At 38.2% G+C, this 11798-nt stretch overlaps 1 long non-coding RNA gene across 1 annotated transcript in view; it reads left to right on the top strand.

Moving 5' to 3' along the window:
- The first annotated feature begins 2335 nt into the window (after nt 1–2335).
- Nucleotides 2336–11798, top strand: part of LOC122791838 — a 478486-nt gene continuing 469023 nt past the window's right edge. The window contains exon 1 of the long non-coding RNA XR_006363208.1: nt 2336–2398. This is a non-coding gene — a long non-coding RNA (uncharacterized LOC122791838). The remainder of the gene's footprint in view (nt 2399–11798) is intronic.

Here is an 11798-nt window from a genome sequence, read left to right as displayed (position 1 = left end):
ATGCAACTATATATGTGTATATTAATATATATGTGTGTATGCATATATATATATATATATATATGGGACTTTTGAATGAAAGTTCAAAAGCCCGAATCCATTGCCACCGAACACACTTTAACAAAAGCACTTTCATCAAAAAAGCACTTTCGTTAAAGTATGTTAAAAAAAAACACACAAAAGCTGTGCCCCCCCACACCCCCCTACTTTAATATTCTCACTCTGAGGTCGCACTACAGTGGGGAAAAGGGAATTTTCCCTTACCGCACTGTAGTACGACTGGAACAACAAGCATACTTATGCGAAAGTGCTGCTTCGGTGAACAGGACTTTCACGCAAGTATGCTCACCAAATTGGGATTCGGTGAAAGAGGCCATTGAGCATCTGTACAGATCTATAAATATATATATATATATATATATATATATATATATATATATATATATATATATATATACACACACATATATGGGTCTACTTTGTTTGATAGAAAACACATTTCACTGAAACCTATTTTGTCAAAGCCTCATTTCACTGAAGATGAATCGCCTGAGCACAATTCACTGAAAGCTCACTTCACTGAAAACTCATTTGACTGAAACTATAGTTTGGGTATATATTATTTTCTGGAAAGAGTTATTTATTTGACTTGTAAGAATCCATGTCTATGGTTTACAACATTTAGAATAGATGGGGGGCTACACCCCGCACTCCCCCTTTACTAAATATACTAACTCCAGGATTGCACTACAGTGGGGAACAGGGCATATATACCTGTTAAGACGAAATGAGTTTCAGTGAAATGTGTTTTCAGTGAAGTGAGCTTTCAGTGAATTGTGCACAGGGAATTCATTTTCAGTGAAATGAGGCTTTGACAAAATGAGTTTCAGTGAAATGTGTTTTCTATCAAACAAAGTAGACCCATATATATATATATATATATATATATATATATATATATATATATATATATACACACACACACACACACACACACACACACACACACACACACACACACGCTTGTTTTTTCAATTCATGAAAGAAAATTTTGTTAGAACTGAAACCAAAAGATGGAAAAAACATTGAATGTGCAATCCACTGAAGTGTGAACAAACACAAAAAAGTCAGTGATTCTCTGCCTCATACCCCCAGTGACTCTAAATAAACTGCAAAATCACTATATAGTGAGGAATAGGAAGAGCATCCTTAATCCCACTGTTCACCAATCTGTAACATACACGCTGCTTTTTATAAAATAGGAATAGACGAAAATAGAACTGATTCATGTTTTCACAAAACCAGACATTCAAAGGATGCATGGAACCCGTGTGTGTGTGTGTGTGTGTGTGTGTGTGTGTGTGTGTGTGTGTGTGTGTGTGTGTGTGTGTGTGTGTTTTGATCTCTACATCCTCATCAGTTATACAAATATAGCTACTATAAATCTCAAATAACTAGCAAAAAATAGTTGTTCACACATTCATCTACAGCTTTCTTACAATATGGAGATTTCACTTCTTTCAGTGCAAGAAACTTGAAAATAATTGTGGCAGTTTGTACAAGATTGTTGTTTTAAGCTTCTAGTTTTGGAAGAAGGATAGGCTCAACACATGTAGCCAAGAATAAATGACGTGGAGTATTTTAAGATCTTTTTAAAAAGAAGGGGGTTGGCTCATTAATGCATGAAGTTATCTTATGCTTCATGACTGCAGTCTCTTTTATCTTTGTGGAATTACTTTGTTGTACAGTCTGATCAAGTCCCCATGTCAGAGATGAAAACTCTTACTGTGCTTATTTGCTGAATATTTTTTATGGCTTTTTATATTTTTTGCCATTTCTGTTGCTGGTTATGCTTGCTTATTTGGATTACTTATTATGGTTACTCAAAGATCTGTAACCAGCACCAGTTCAAATCAGAATAGTAGAATCAAGAAAAACTGGGAAAACTGTCACCTTATCTAATTTTGACTTTCAGAAGCTTGCGCAAGTACTTTCTTTAATTCGTCTTTATTGTAAAGCCATCCTATACTATTTCTCCTCTATTCCTGACTTACCCAGTTACTGTCTATACTGTTAGTTTTTATTCTGCCGGCTCATTTCTGCTGTCACTTTGCTAGCTCCAGGTGCTGACCATCTCTATAACTACTGTTTCTGCCTGCACTTCTTGCTGTATATCCCTTCCCCCCTGCCTTGCTTCTGACTTGCAATTAGAGGATAAACCTGGTAACAGGTATTTCTCTAAGTGCTTGCTCCCTCCCCCTCATTCTCAGTGTCCTCTGTTACTGTAGCAACGGTAATAAAAGCTACAGATGCCATTTTGGAATCTCTTTTTGCAGCTTAATGTTCCCCTCGGTGACTGTGTGCCCTATGACTAGATTTAAGCCTATAGTTTGTTAAGGTACAGTTTACTGCCTTCAGAGTTGTTTAGTTTGTATTTTAATGCATTTTCTCTTTATAATTCCCGACTTGTATTGAATGTTTTTAGTTAATGCATTCATAAGTGCTGTCACAGCTAAAGTAAAACCGCTTTTAATATTAGTACTGTGACTCTAAAGTGCTAGGTATTGCAATGTGCTAGCATGGTCCAGATGATATATTCTGCTGTCCTTGATTAACAGATGAGTATATGTACTTTTCTGATGAATTAACACTGCACTTCCCTAGTTTGTGTGCCTAGTGATGGCTCCTTGATTCCAATACTGTGTTTTTAGTCACCATTGCAGTCTACAGTGCCGATATTAGTATTTCCATGATATATGGCTGAAAGTATTCAATCATTACTGTTTTAGTCTGTCCATGCAGTAGTAATGAGATAGCTGGGCTATCAGGGTTTGCATATGACCTGCATTAACACGTTGTTGGTTTTGGCTACATGGTTACAGTTCTTACTGGCTACATTAAATGTTTTATCCTGTCTAGCTCGAAAGGGTCTCAGACTGTTTCAGTGAGGTCTTGAACTTCATTATCTTTATGTTAGTGTAATCCCTGTGCTCTGCGGTTATTGTATACCTGCTGTTTTTGCTGGGATTTTGTTACATCTGTTTCTTTTTATGCAAATTAAAGCTTTGTGCTTATTTTACTTTGTTTTAAATGTCATTCTGGTCATCTTCACACCCCCTCCCCCCCGAGCCTAACCTTTTTCCATTCTGTCTTTACCCTTTAGGAAAACCAGTGACCACACACAATCGACATCCCTCCCCAAAAAAAACAAAAAAAAAACCCAGAAAGTGCTCTCCTGGACACCCAACCAGTGGAGCGTGTTGCAATGGATTTTATTACAACATTGATAGGACACTACTTTACTTTACAAGTGAATGTAGGTGCCTCTTTCATGGTGAAAGTTCTCCTAAACTTTTACACTTATAAGTTGCTTTGTACTTTATTCATCTAATTTGTCAATACTTGTATAATGTCCTAGTGGTCCCTAAGCCAAGGACAACAGCTGCATACGACCCTCTCATAGCTCCCCCATTCTATCAGACTAGCAGACTTCCCTCCAGTGACTCCCTTCAATACTTCTTGTAGTTTGACGACCCTGTTTCCTCAGAAGCATATTTGGACCCAGGGCGTATAATTCCCTAACAAAGGGATATCTTCGACCCTCTATCTTACTACCAGGCTTTTCCCTTGGACTTTCACAGACTAGTGCATTAAACTCTTATTTGACTTTCAAAAGCTAGTGCAAGTACTTTCTTTCATTCATCTTTATTGTAAAAAACATCCTATACTATTTTTCCTCTATTCCTGACTTACATGGTTATTGTCTGCACTGATAATGATAGTTTTTATTCTGCAGGCTCATTTCTGCTCTCGCTTTGCTAGCTTCAGGTGCTGCCTGCTCAAGGTCACTCTGATCCCCTACCCTACCTGCATTTCCACTCACCCCAGGATCAATTTCCTTTATTCCTATACAGGCTCCTCCCCTTCTCCATATCCCCCAATCAGCACTCCACCTATACTTTTCAATCTCACTTCATCTATTATCTCATCAAACAATGTGTCCACACTTAACACCATTGCTCCTCTCAACCTCCCTCACTTTCCTTACCCTTCTGCACCTAACATCCATCCACACAATACACCAAATTTAAAACCTTTACCTATCACCTTAACCATAAGTCCACCTACACCCATCTACCACCTTATTCACCCAGGGCTTATTGCATTATACAACTACTCTACCAGATTTAAACTAGTAACTGAAGCAAATACTAAATTTAGCCTAACCAACTCCATGCAAACATCCATACTTAAAAGAAAACTAATAACCACAAACCTACCTTTCAATAAAGTAAAACTTCCCCTAAACGGAGACATCCACCCCAACCTTGGACCAACACTAAATCCCACAACCCAACAAACCAATAAATCTCTCACCATAGCGACCATTAACCTGCAAAGCATCAGGAATAAAATTCCAGACTTCCATGCCTGAATTTCACACAGTAGGCCAGATATAATAGCAGCCACAGAAACCTGGCTTAAACCATATATAAAACACTCTACAACTGAATACCAGCAAAAAGCTCTGCATCATTGGAATCTATATCCCACCAGGCAATAATATACCTATCCTAGAACATATCCTTGCCTGGACGAGAAAAACCTTTACCAGTGAGACAATTATCGTTGGAGATATCAACACAGATTGGACAGAAGTTACAAAAAATCAACACTCAATAAATATAAATATATTCAATTATACCCAGCTTATCAATAAACTAACTAGATCCAACAAGACAACAACTAGTGGTTCCATCATAGACTTGGATACTAGTCTCACACCCAAAGTATCTTCAGCAGGGAGTCTACCTCAAACCATAAGTGATCACCTCCCAGCATACATAATAAGTAAATCCACCCTAGCCCCAGCCAAAACTAGTAAAGACTAACTAAAAATATATCCAATTTCTACCAAACAACTCTAAATGACACCTGGCACAAGTAAACTGGAGCATTCTCAAAATCCTTCCACTAGATGAAGCTGTTGAATTCTTTAATTTAAACTTCTTAGATATCCTAAACAATCTAGCCCCCATACGGCAAAAATAATTAAAAACAACAATGCTACCTAGCTTACTCATTCAACAAAACAACTGATGTCTAAAAGAGACAAATGTTGGAAGCTTTGGCAAAAAAAACAAAGACCCCCCCCCAATATCACCTACATTTCAAACAACTTTGTAATCAAGCAAAACATGCAGTAGTAAAAGACAAAAAACAATTCTATCTATCGAACCAAAAAATGCCATAAACAAAGCAATGAGAAATTCTGGAATACAATCACAACCCTACTTAACCCAGGATCCACTAACAGCCCTTGTCCTGACCCAGACAAATCCCCCACAGAAATTGCCATAATATTCAACTCACATTTCATAGACTCCTTTGCTAAACTTGCAGGAAACTTCCCTCAAATAAATATCACAGCACACTCTCCAAATATAAACTCCACGCCATACTTCACCTTTTCCTCCAGCCCTACCTCAGCTATCTTGAAACTATTCCTTAAACTCAAACCATGCACTAATGTGCTTGATAACCTACCCCCAACATACCTACAGATGTCAACAAAGTCTATAACTTATCCAGTTAGTATACTTATCAATAAATCTCTCCAAGAACAGCAAGTACCCACTATCAGGAAAAAAGTTTATATTCTCCCACTACATAAAGGTGGCCAAAACACAGATTTCACAAATTTCCAAACCACTGAATCCTTTCCTCTCTATCCAAAATTCTAGAAACATGTGTCTACAATCAACTCCTAAAGCACCTCCGAGACAATAAAGTCTTGTCCCCACCCAACACAGTTTCAGACCTGAACACAGTACCACCACTGCACTTGTATCATTCTTGGACACTGTAAACCATGCAAGAGACACAGGGAAAATTATGTCCTCTTTATTCCTCAACCTATCAAAGGCATTTGATACCATCTCATATCCCCTACTACTCACTAAACCATCTAACCTATGAATCTTATCCCCTACCTTAGATTGGTTGTTTAACTACCTTACAAATAGACAACAAGAAACAAAACGGGACCAGTACTTCTCACCTTATCTCCTGATATCAATAGGAGTTCCTCAAGGCTCTATACTTTGGTCCCTCCTTTTCAGCATATTTGTTAATGACTTCCACTCTTCCCTGTCCCAAACCTCACTTATTCAATATGCAGACAATTCCACCATCATATGTTCTGCCTACTTGGCCAGTGAACTCCAAAAACTAACTCATATTGCCTTCTCATCCACAGAAACATGGATGGACAACAGTCACCCAGCCCTAAAAGCTAACAAAACCAAACTCCTTCTATCTACCCCTAAAAGATTCACCCCCATAAACAGGTCAGAATTTATTATTCTGTCTCAGAACAGCACTGTCATCAAAGTAGTGCCCCACACTAAACTCTTTGGAGCTACTGTCAATGAAAATCTCTCCTTTGACCTTCATATCCTAAACAACATCAGAAAGACCCAACAAAAGTTAGGTCTGCTTTACAAACACATAATGAACCTCAACCACTCAGCCAAAAAAGACCCCTAGAATCCCCCTTTCTTTTACCATCTCTACTATATGGTGTCCCCCCTGCTCGCAGGCATTCAACTCTCTCTAAAAAACAAACTCAAATCTCGTTACAATAAAGTAGCAAAGTTTGCCAACAATGTTACATGTACCTCCCATCACAGTATATCCATTCAAAAACTCAATTGGCTCGAACTACCTCACTTCCTAACTTACCTACAACTCACCACTGCACATAAAATCATAACTAAATCAGAATCTTGCCCATCCCTAGCCTCACTAATGGCCCCTATAACCCCATTAGATACCTCAGATCAGTAAATAAATGTCTTCTAAAGGTAGAATTACCCAACCTTACAGCTGGCTGAGCTCTTTACTCTGTTTCTACAGCCAAGGTGTGGAATTCCTTACCCACCACAATCAGAACCATTTCTAACCACACCATTTTCAAGAAGTCTCTGCAAGAATACCTCTCCAAACTATGGCTCTGTACATGGTCAAATAATTCTTCCAGCATTACATGAAACTAGAAACCTCTTCTAACAACTTTAACAATTTGAAATGTCTATCTTTAATTTAACTCTTCTCCCTCTCAGTGTTATGCATCCTCAGCTACAAGATGAAATTTAAAGAATAGAAAGCCCAATTCTAATTGTATATCAACATGTATATATTGTACCTGGATGTAAATCATTGTTATTTTTGCATTTTGTATAATGTTGCTTACTAGTAACTTGAATCTGTTAACAGTCATTATGTAGCTTTATCTCATCAGTGTATGTGCAATATGTGGAGCACTCCTAGGCCCAGTGGACTATCCTGGAAAACAAATGCAAATAAATACATAATCATAAGTGGTCTAAAAAATGAATCACAGCTTATTCTAATGACATTATCCTGTATATTTTACCAGTTATAATTAATAATACAGAAAGTTTATGATTTTTGATGAATGGTAATAGTTTTCTTAAAGATTTATAAGTAATATTGCAGTTTGCTTTATCACAGTGTGTTGAATTGTACAAGCTGGTGGAGGACTTCTGGTGTTTTTTCTATTTCTTCCACTGTAGTGTGACTTTGGAGTTGTTACACATAACAGACAGATAGACACACACATACTCGCACATACATATGCACATATATGCAAGCAATGTCACTTAGTGGGGTTGACATTTAAAAGATATTACTACATACCATGACTGTTGTGAGGTGCAAACTAGATGAGTACTGTGCAGACCTGAATGTTTACTGAATCTGTTCTGAGCACGTGTTAATTGCAGTTATGAGATGTCATGATTTTTTTATGCTTTGGTGCATATTCCAGGGAAATTTTTTCATATATATATATATATATATATATATATATATATATATATATATATATATATATATATATATATATATATATATATATATATATATATATATATATATATATATGTTTAGGGCAGTTGGTTGCATCGACATCTGTTTGGTTGACATCATTTGGTTGACTCAAAAGGATGATTGACAGGTGTGCAAGATCAACAGTCCCCAGGTAAGGAAATATTTCCTTTTCTTTAGGATTGTGCGATCCCTGAGTTAGTATATATAATTACCAGGGGGTGCCCATGCAGACATAATTGAATTTTGTTTATTCTGCTCCGAGGATTAGGAATGTATTAATGTTTGTTCTAAACTAAATTCTGGATGTCAGCATAGCTGGCCATTCAATCTGCTGCGCTACATCCATGTATATGTATATTGCTCAAAAGCATGACGGCTCTTTTTTGTTGTTTTGCCAGCTCCTGTGTGTATCAGATTGTGGTATAGCAGGGACTGGAAATTTGTCCTTTCCCTGCTGTTGTGCATTCTCATAGTTGGTATATATAATTAGCATGGCATGTGGAGGCAAAGGTGAGCTTGCCTCCTACATAAAATAGTGTTTTCTGTGTGATTTGATCTAAAAAGATTTATTATTTTTTGTTCACTGTTATGACCAGGTAGTAGGGCACTGTGATTATGAAAATCATTCTGCGTGCAGATCTTAATGAAAAAGTAGTGATTCTTAAGAATTAATATGTAGTTTTTGTTGGTGAACAAAACATGGGTAGAAGTCATTTTCATCACATTTCTCAACAAAGTAATCTGCAGATGTTTCCAACAGAACTTGACAGCTAAGTAGTGTGAGTGTAGAAGGTGCGACAAAATTAATACATTTTGTTATGGGTATACCTGTACTTTTCTGAACAATGAGCAGCACATTTAAGAAAAATCAAGGTCCCATATGTTGCACTTGTTTTTCTACACATGCAGACTGTTTTTAATGTAAGAAAAAAAGATCCCTAAATGAGAACAAGTCAGATAAAGGGATTATGTGGTTTTTTGGTGTTACATATGAATAATAGCTTGTACTGTTGGGTTAGAGAATAACATGCTTTTTGACTCATGGCTATACTACTCATTGCAAAATGGGTCAAATTTGTGTGGTTGGTAGTTAAGAGGTTACTTTTTATATGGCTGCTAACAAGCAATCGATAGAAAGCTACCACTTTGTGTATACAGATAAGGAGATGTGAGAATGAGGGTTCCCTCCCATTGCCATTGCAGCAGAGACTTATTAAAAACACTTGTTTCCAATTGTTGACCTTTTGCCAGCATCCATTATAATAGTCTGGACTTTTGGATTTGCAAGGTTTAGAATCAAAACTATTTCCAAAACAGTGCAATATATTACAGGTGTATAACACAACATTCCCACATATTCAACATGCAAATGTAATAATGTAAAAGGTAATTTTAAGTAAAGGAGAGTTTATTTTATGGCAAGTTCATAGGTAGATACTAGGCCATCGGCCCAAGGGCTTATGTAAGCCTAGCCAACAAGGTTCCCTGGCTTTTGCCGCCCAAGAAGGTTATTTTTCTGTACCCCTGTCGAGCAGGTCTACAGAAGTGATTCCCTGGGGTGAATTTCCTATTTCCCATCCACTCATTAAGATTTTTCTTGAAGAGTGCTAGTGAAGAGCTCTGCTTGACATAGATAGGTAGCTTGTTCCAGAGTATGCAAAGTCACTGGGACAGGAATCTATCCCTCCAGCATGTTCTGTTTATTGTGGTGACAAGGTTTAGGTCCCTAGAGCGTGTAGCTTGGAGGGATTGGGATTACTTTAGGTGTGGCATGTTCAACAGTTCTGGGTTTGACATAGCTTTGTATGTTAGGCAGAGATCACCTTGGAGTAGGCGATATGCTATGGAGTAAAGCTCGAGTTTTTTGACACAGTCAACGTAGGGCATCTGTTTGAGTCCTATAATCCTCTTTGTGAGGTATTTTTGTGGCCTCTCCAGCTGTTGCAGATGTCTTGTGAAGTACATTCCAAAAGGGGCATTGTACTCTGTAATGGGTCTAATGAGTGTCGAGTAGAGGGGAACAATTACCTCTTTTTTCCAGGATGATAACCCTTTTATGATGAGGTGTGCCACGTAGAAGGACTTCCTGACTACTGTGGCGATGTGACTATCAAAGGGCAGACTACTGTCCACCTGGGTCCCAAGGTCTCTTATCACACATTCGGTGTTAAGTAGACTGCTGTCTATGTAGTAGTTCATGGTACAGAGTTTTTTACCAAAGGGGATGACATTGCACTTTTTGGCATTGAGCTTGAGGCCATGGCTCTGACACCAGGCATCTGTCTCAGCCAGCCCCTTCTGTAGGATTTCCACATCATTTGTGGACTCGACTATGGCTCCTAGTTTGCAGTCATCTGCAAACTTCATTAGCCAGAGGCCTTCTGTGTTAGCCTGTACTTCAGAGAAGTAGATACCAAACAGGAGAGGTCCCAGGAGTGAACCTTGTGGTACTCCACTTGTCACTGGTTTGAGGTCAGATTTGGAGTGCTGGCAGTATGTGTCTTGCTTGAATGGTTGCTGAGATACAATAAGCTGTTTATACAACATTACAAAACTAATAATCACTGCCTTTATTTTGGCTTATAAAATTCAGTTTAAAGCATCTAACTGAATGACTGCCACTGATGCAAAGATTAATTTATCCTGAATAGTTTGCCATTTACAGTTTTATAGTAACACTTATTATTCCAGAGATATGAATATTTGTTTGAACTGTAAAGTGGTAACTTCAGTTTTTAAAGGCTCAAACCATACCCACTGGGAGTTAAAAGTATATATTCAAAATAACTGTACTGGAGGGAATGAGTAAAATTCACATTTGTTTAAGAAACATGAACACTCAAAGTTCTCTTTTTGCTCATTTACAAAAAGCAGAATATGTAATATGAAATATTATTCACTTTTAGACATTTCTGTGTTGGGATACTTTTATAATCACAATATATTACAGCCCTTTTCCATTCAACAGTTAATGCCACATTAGTTTGTTAAAATTGTGAAGCTGTGCTTTTCATAGGTTCATAGGTTCATAGGTTTTATACTAGGCTATCTGCCCTAAGGCATTTATAAGCCTAGCCCAAAGTTTTGTGGCTTACGCCACCCCTTATGTTAAAAAATACTGTGCCCATTAGTTTGTTGTGCCTCTGTCCAGCAGTGACACAGAGATGGTTCCCGGGGTAAACCTACGATCTCCCATCCACCGGTCAAGATTTCTCTTGAACAGAGCCAGCGAGGTGCTCTGCCTCACATGGTCCAGGATTTTATTCCACAGCATAGGGAGTCTCTGCGTGACAAATCTATCCCTCCAGCATGTCCTATTTATATCAGTGCTAAGGTTTAAGTCGCTTGCTCTAGTGGATCTGGTAGATTTGGATTTTTTGAGGTGGAACATGTCCATTAATTCCGGGTTGGACATGGCCTTGTATGTTAGGCACAGGTCACCTCTGAGCAGGCGGTATGCGACTGAATAGAGCTGGAGTTTCTTCAGTCTGGCAGCGTATGACAGATTTTAGAGTCCCTTTATCCTTTTGGTGAGGAACTTTTGGGGTCTCTCCAATTGCTGCAGGTATCGGGTGAGATACATCCCGAATGGGGCATTGTACTCGATCATTGGTCTGATAAGTGAAGAGTACAGGGGAACAATGACCTCACTTGATCTGGATGTGAATCCCTTCATGATCAGGTGGGCAATGTAAAAGGTCTTTCTAACCACTTTAGCAATGTGAGTGTCAAAAGAAAGGCCACTGTCAACCTGGGTCCCCAGGTCCCTGATAACCTCTTCTGTGCTTAATGGATTGCCACCTATATGGTAGCTTGGGGTTACCTTGTTTTTCCCGAAGGGTATGACTATACATCTTTTGGCATTTAACTTCAGGCCATGGCTC

Source organism: Protopterus annectens, chromosome 17.part0 (genome assembly GCF_019279795.1).
Source record: "Protopterus annectens isolate FY-2018-M chromosome 17.part0, PAN1.0, whole genome shotgun sequence".
Lineage (NCBI taxonomy): Eukaryota > Metazoa > Chordata > Ceratodontiformes > Protopteridae > Protopterus > Protopterus annectens.
Note: the sequence above shows the minus strand (reverse complement) of the source record. Positions and strands in the feature narration are given on the sequence as shown.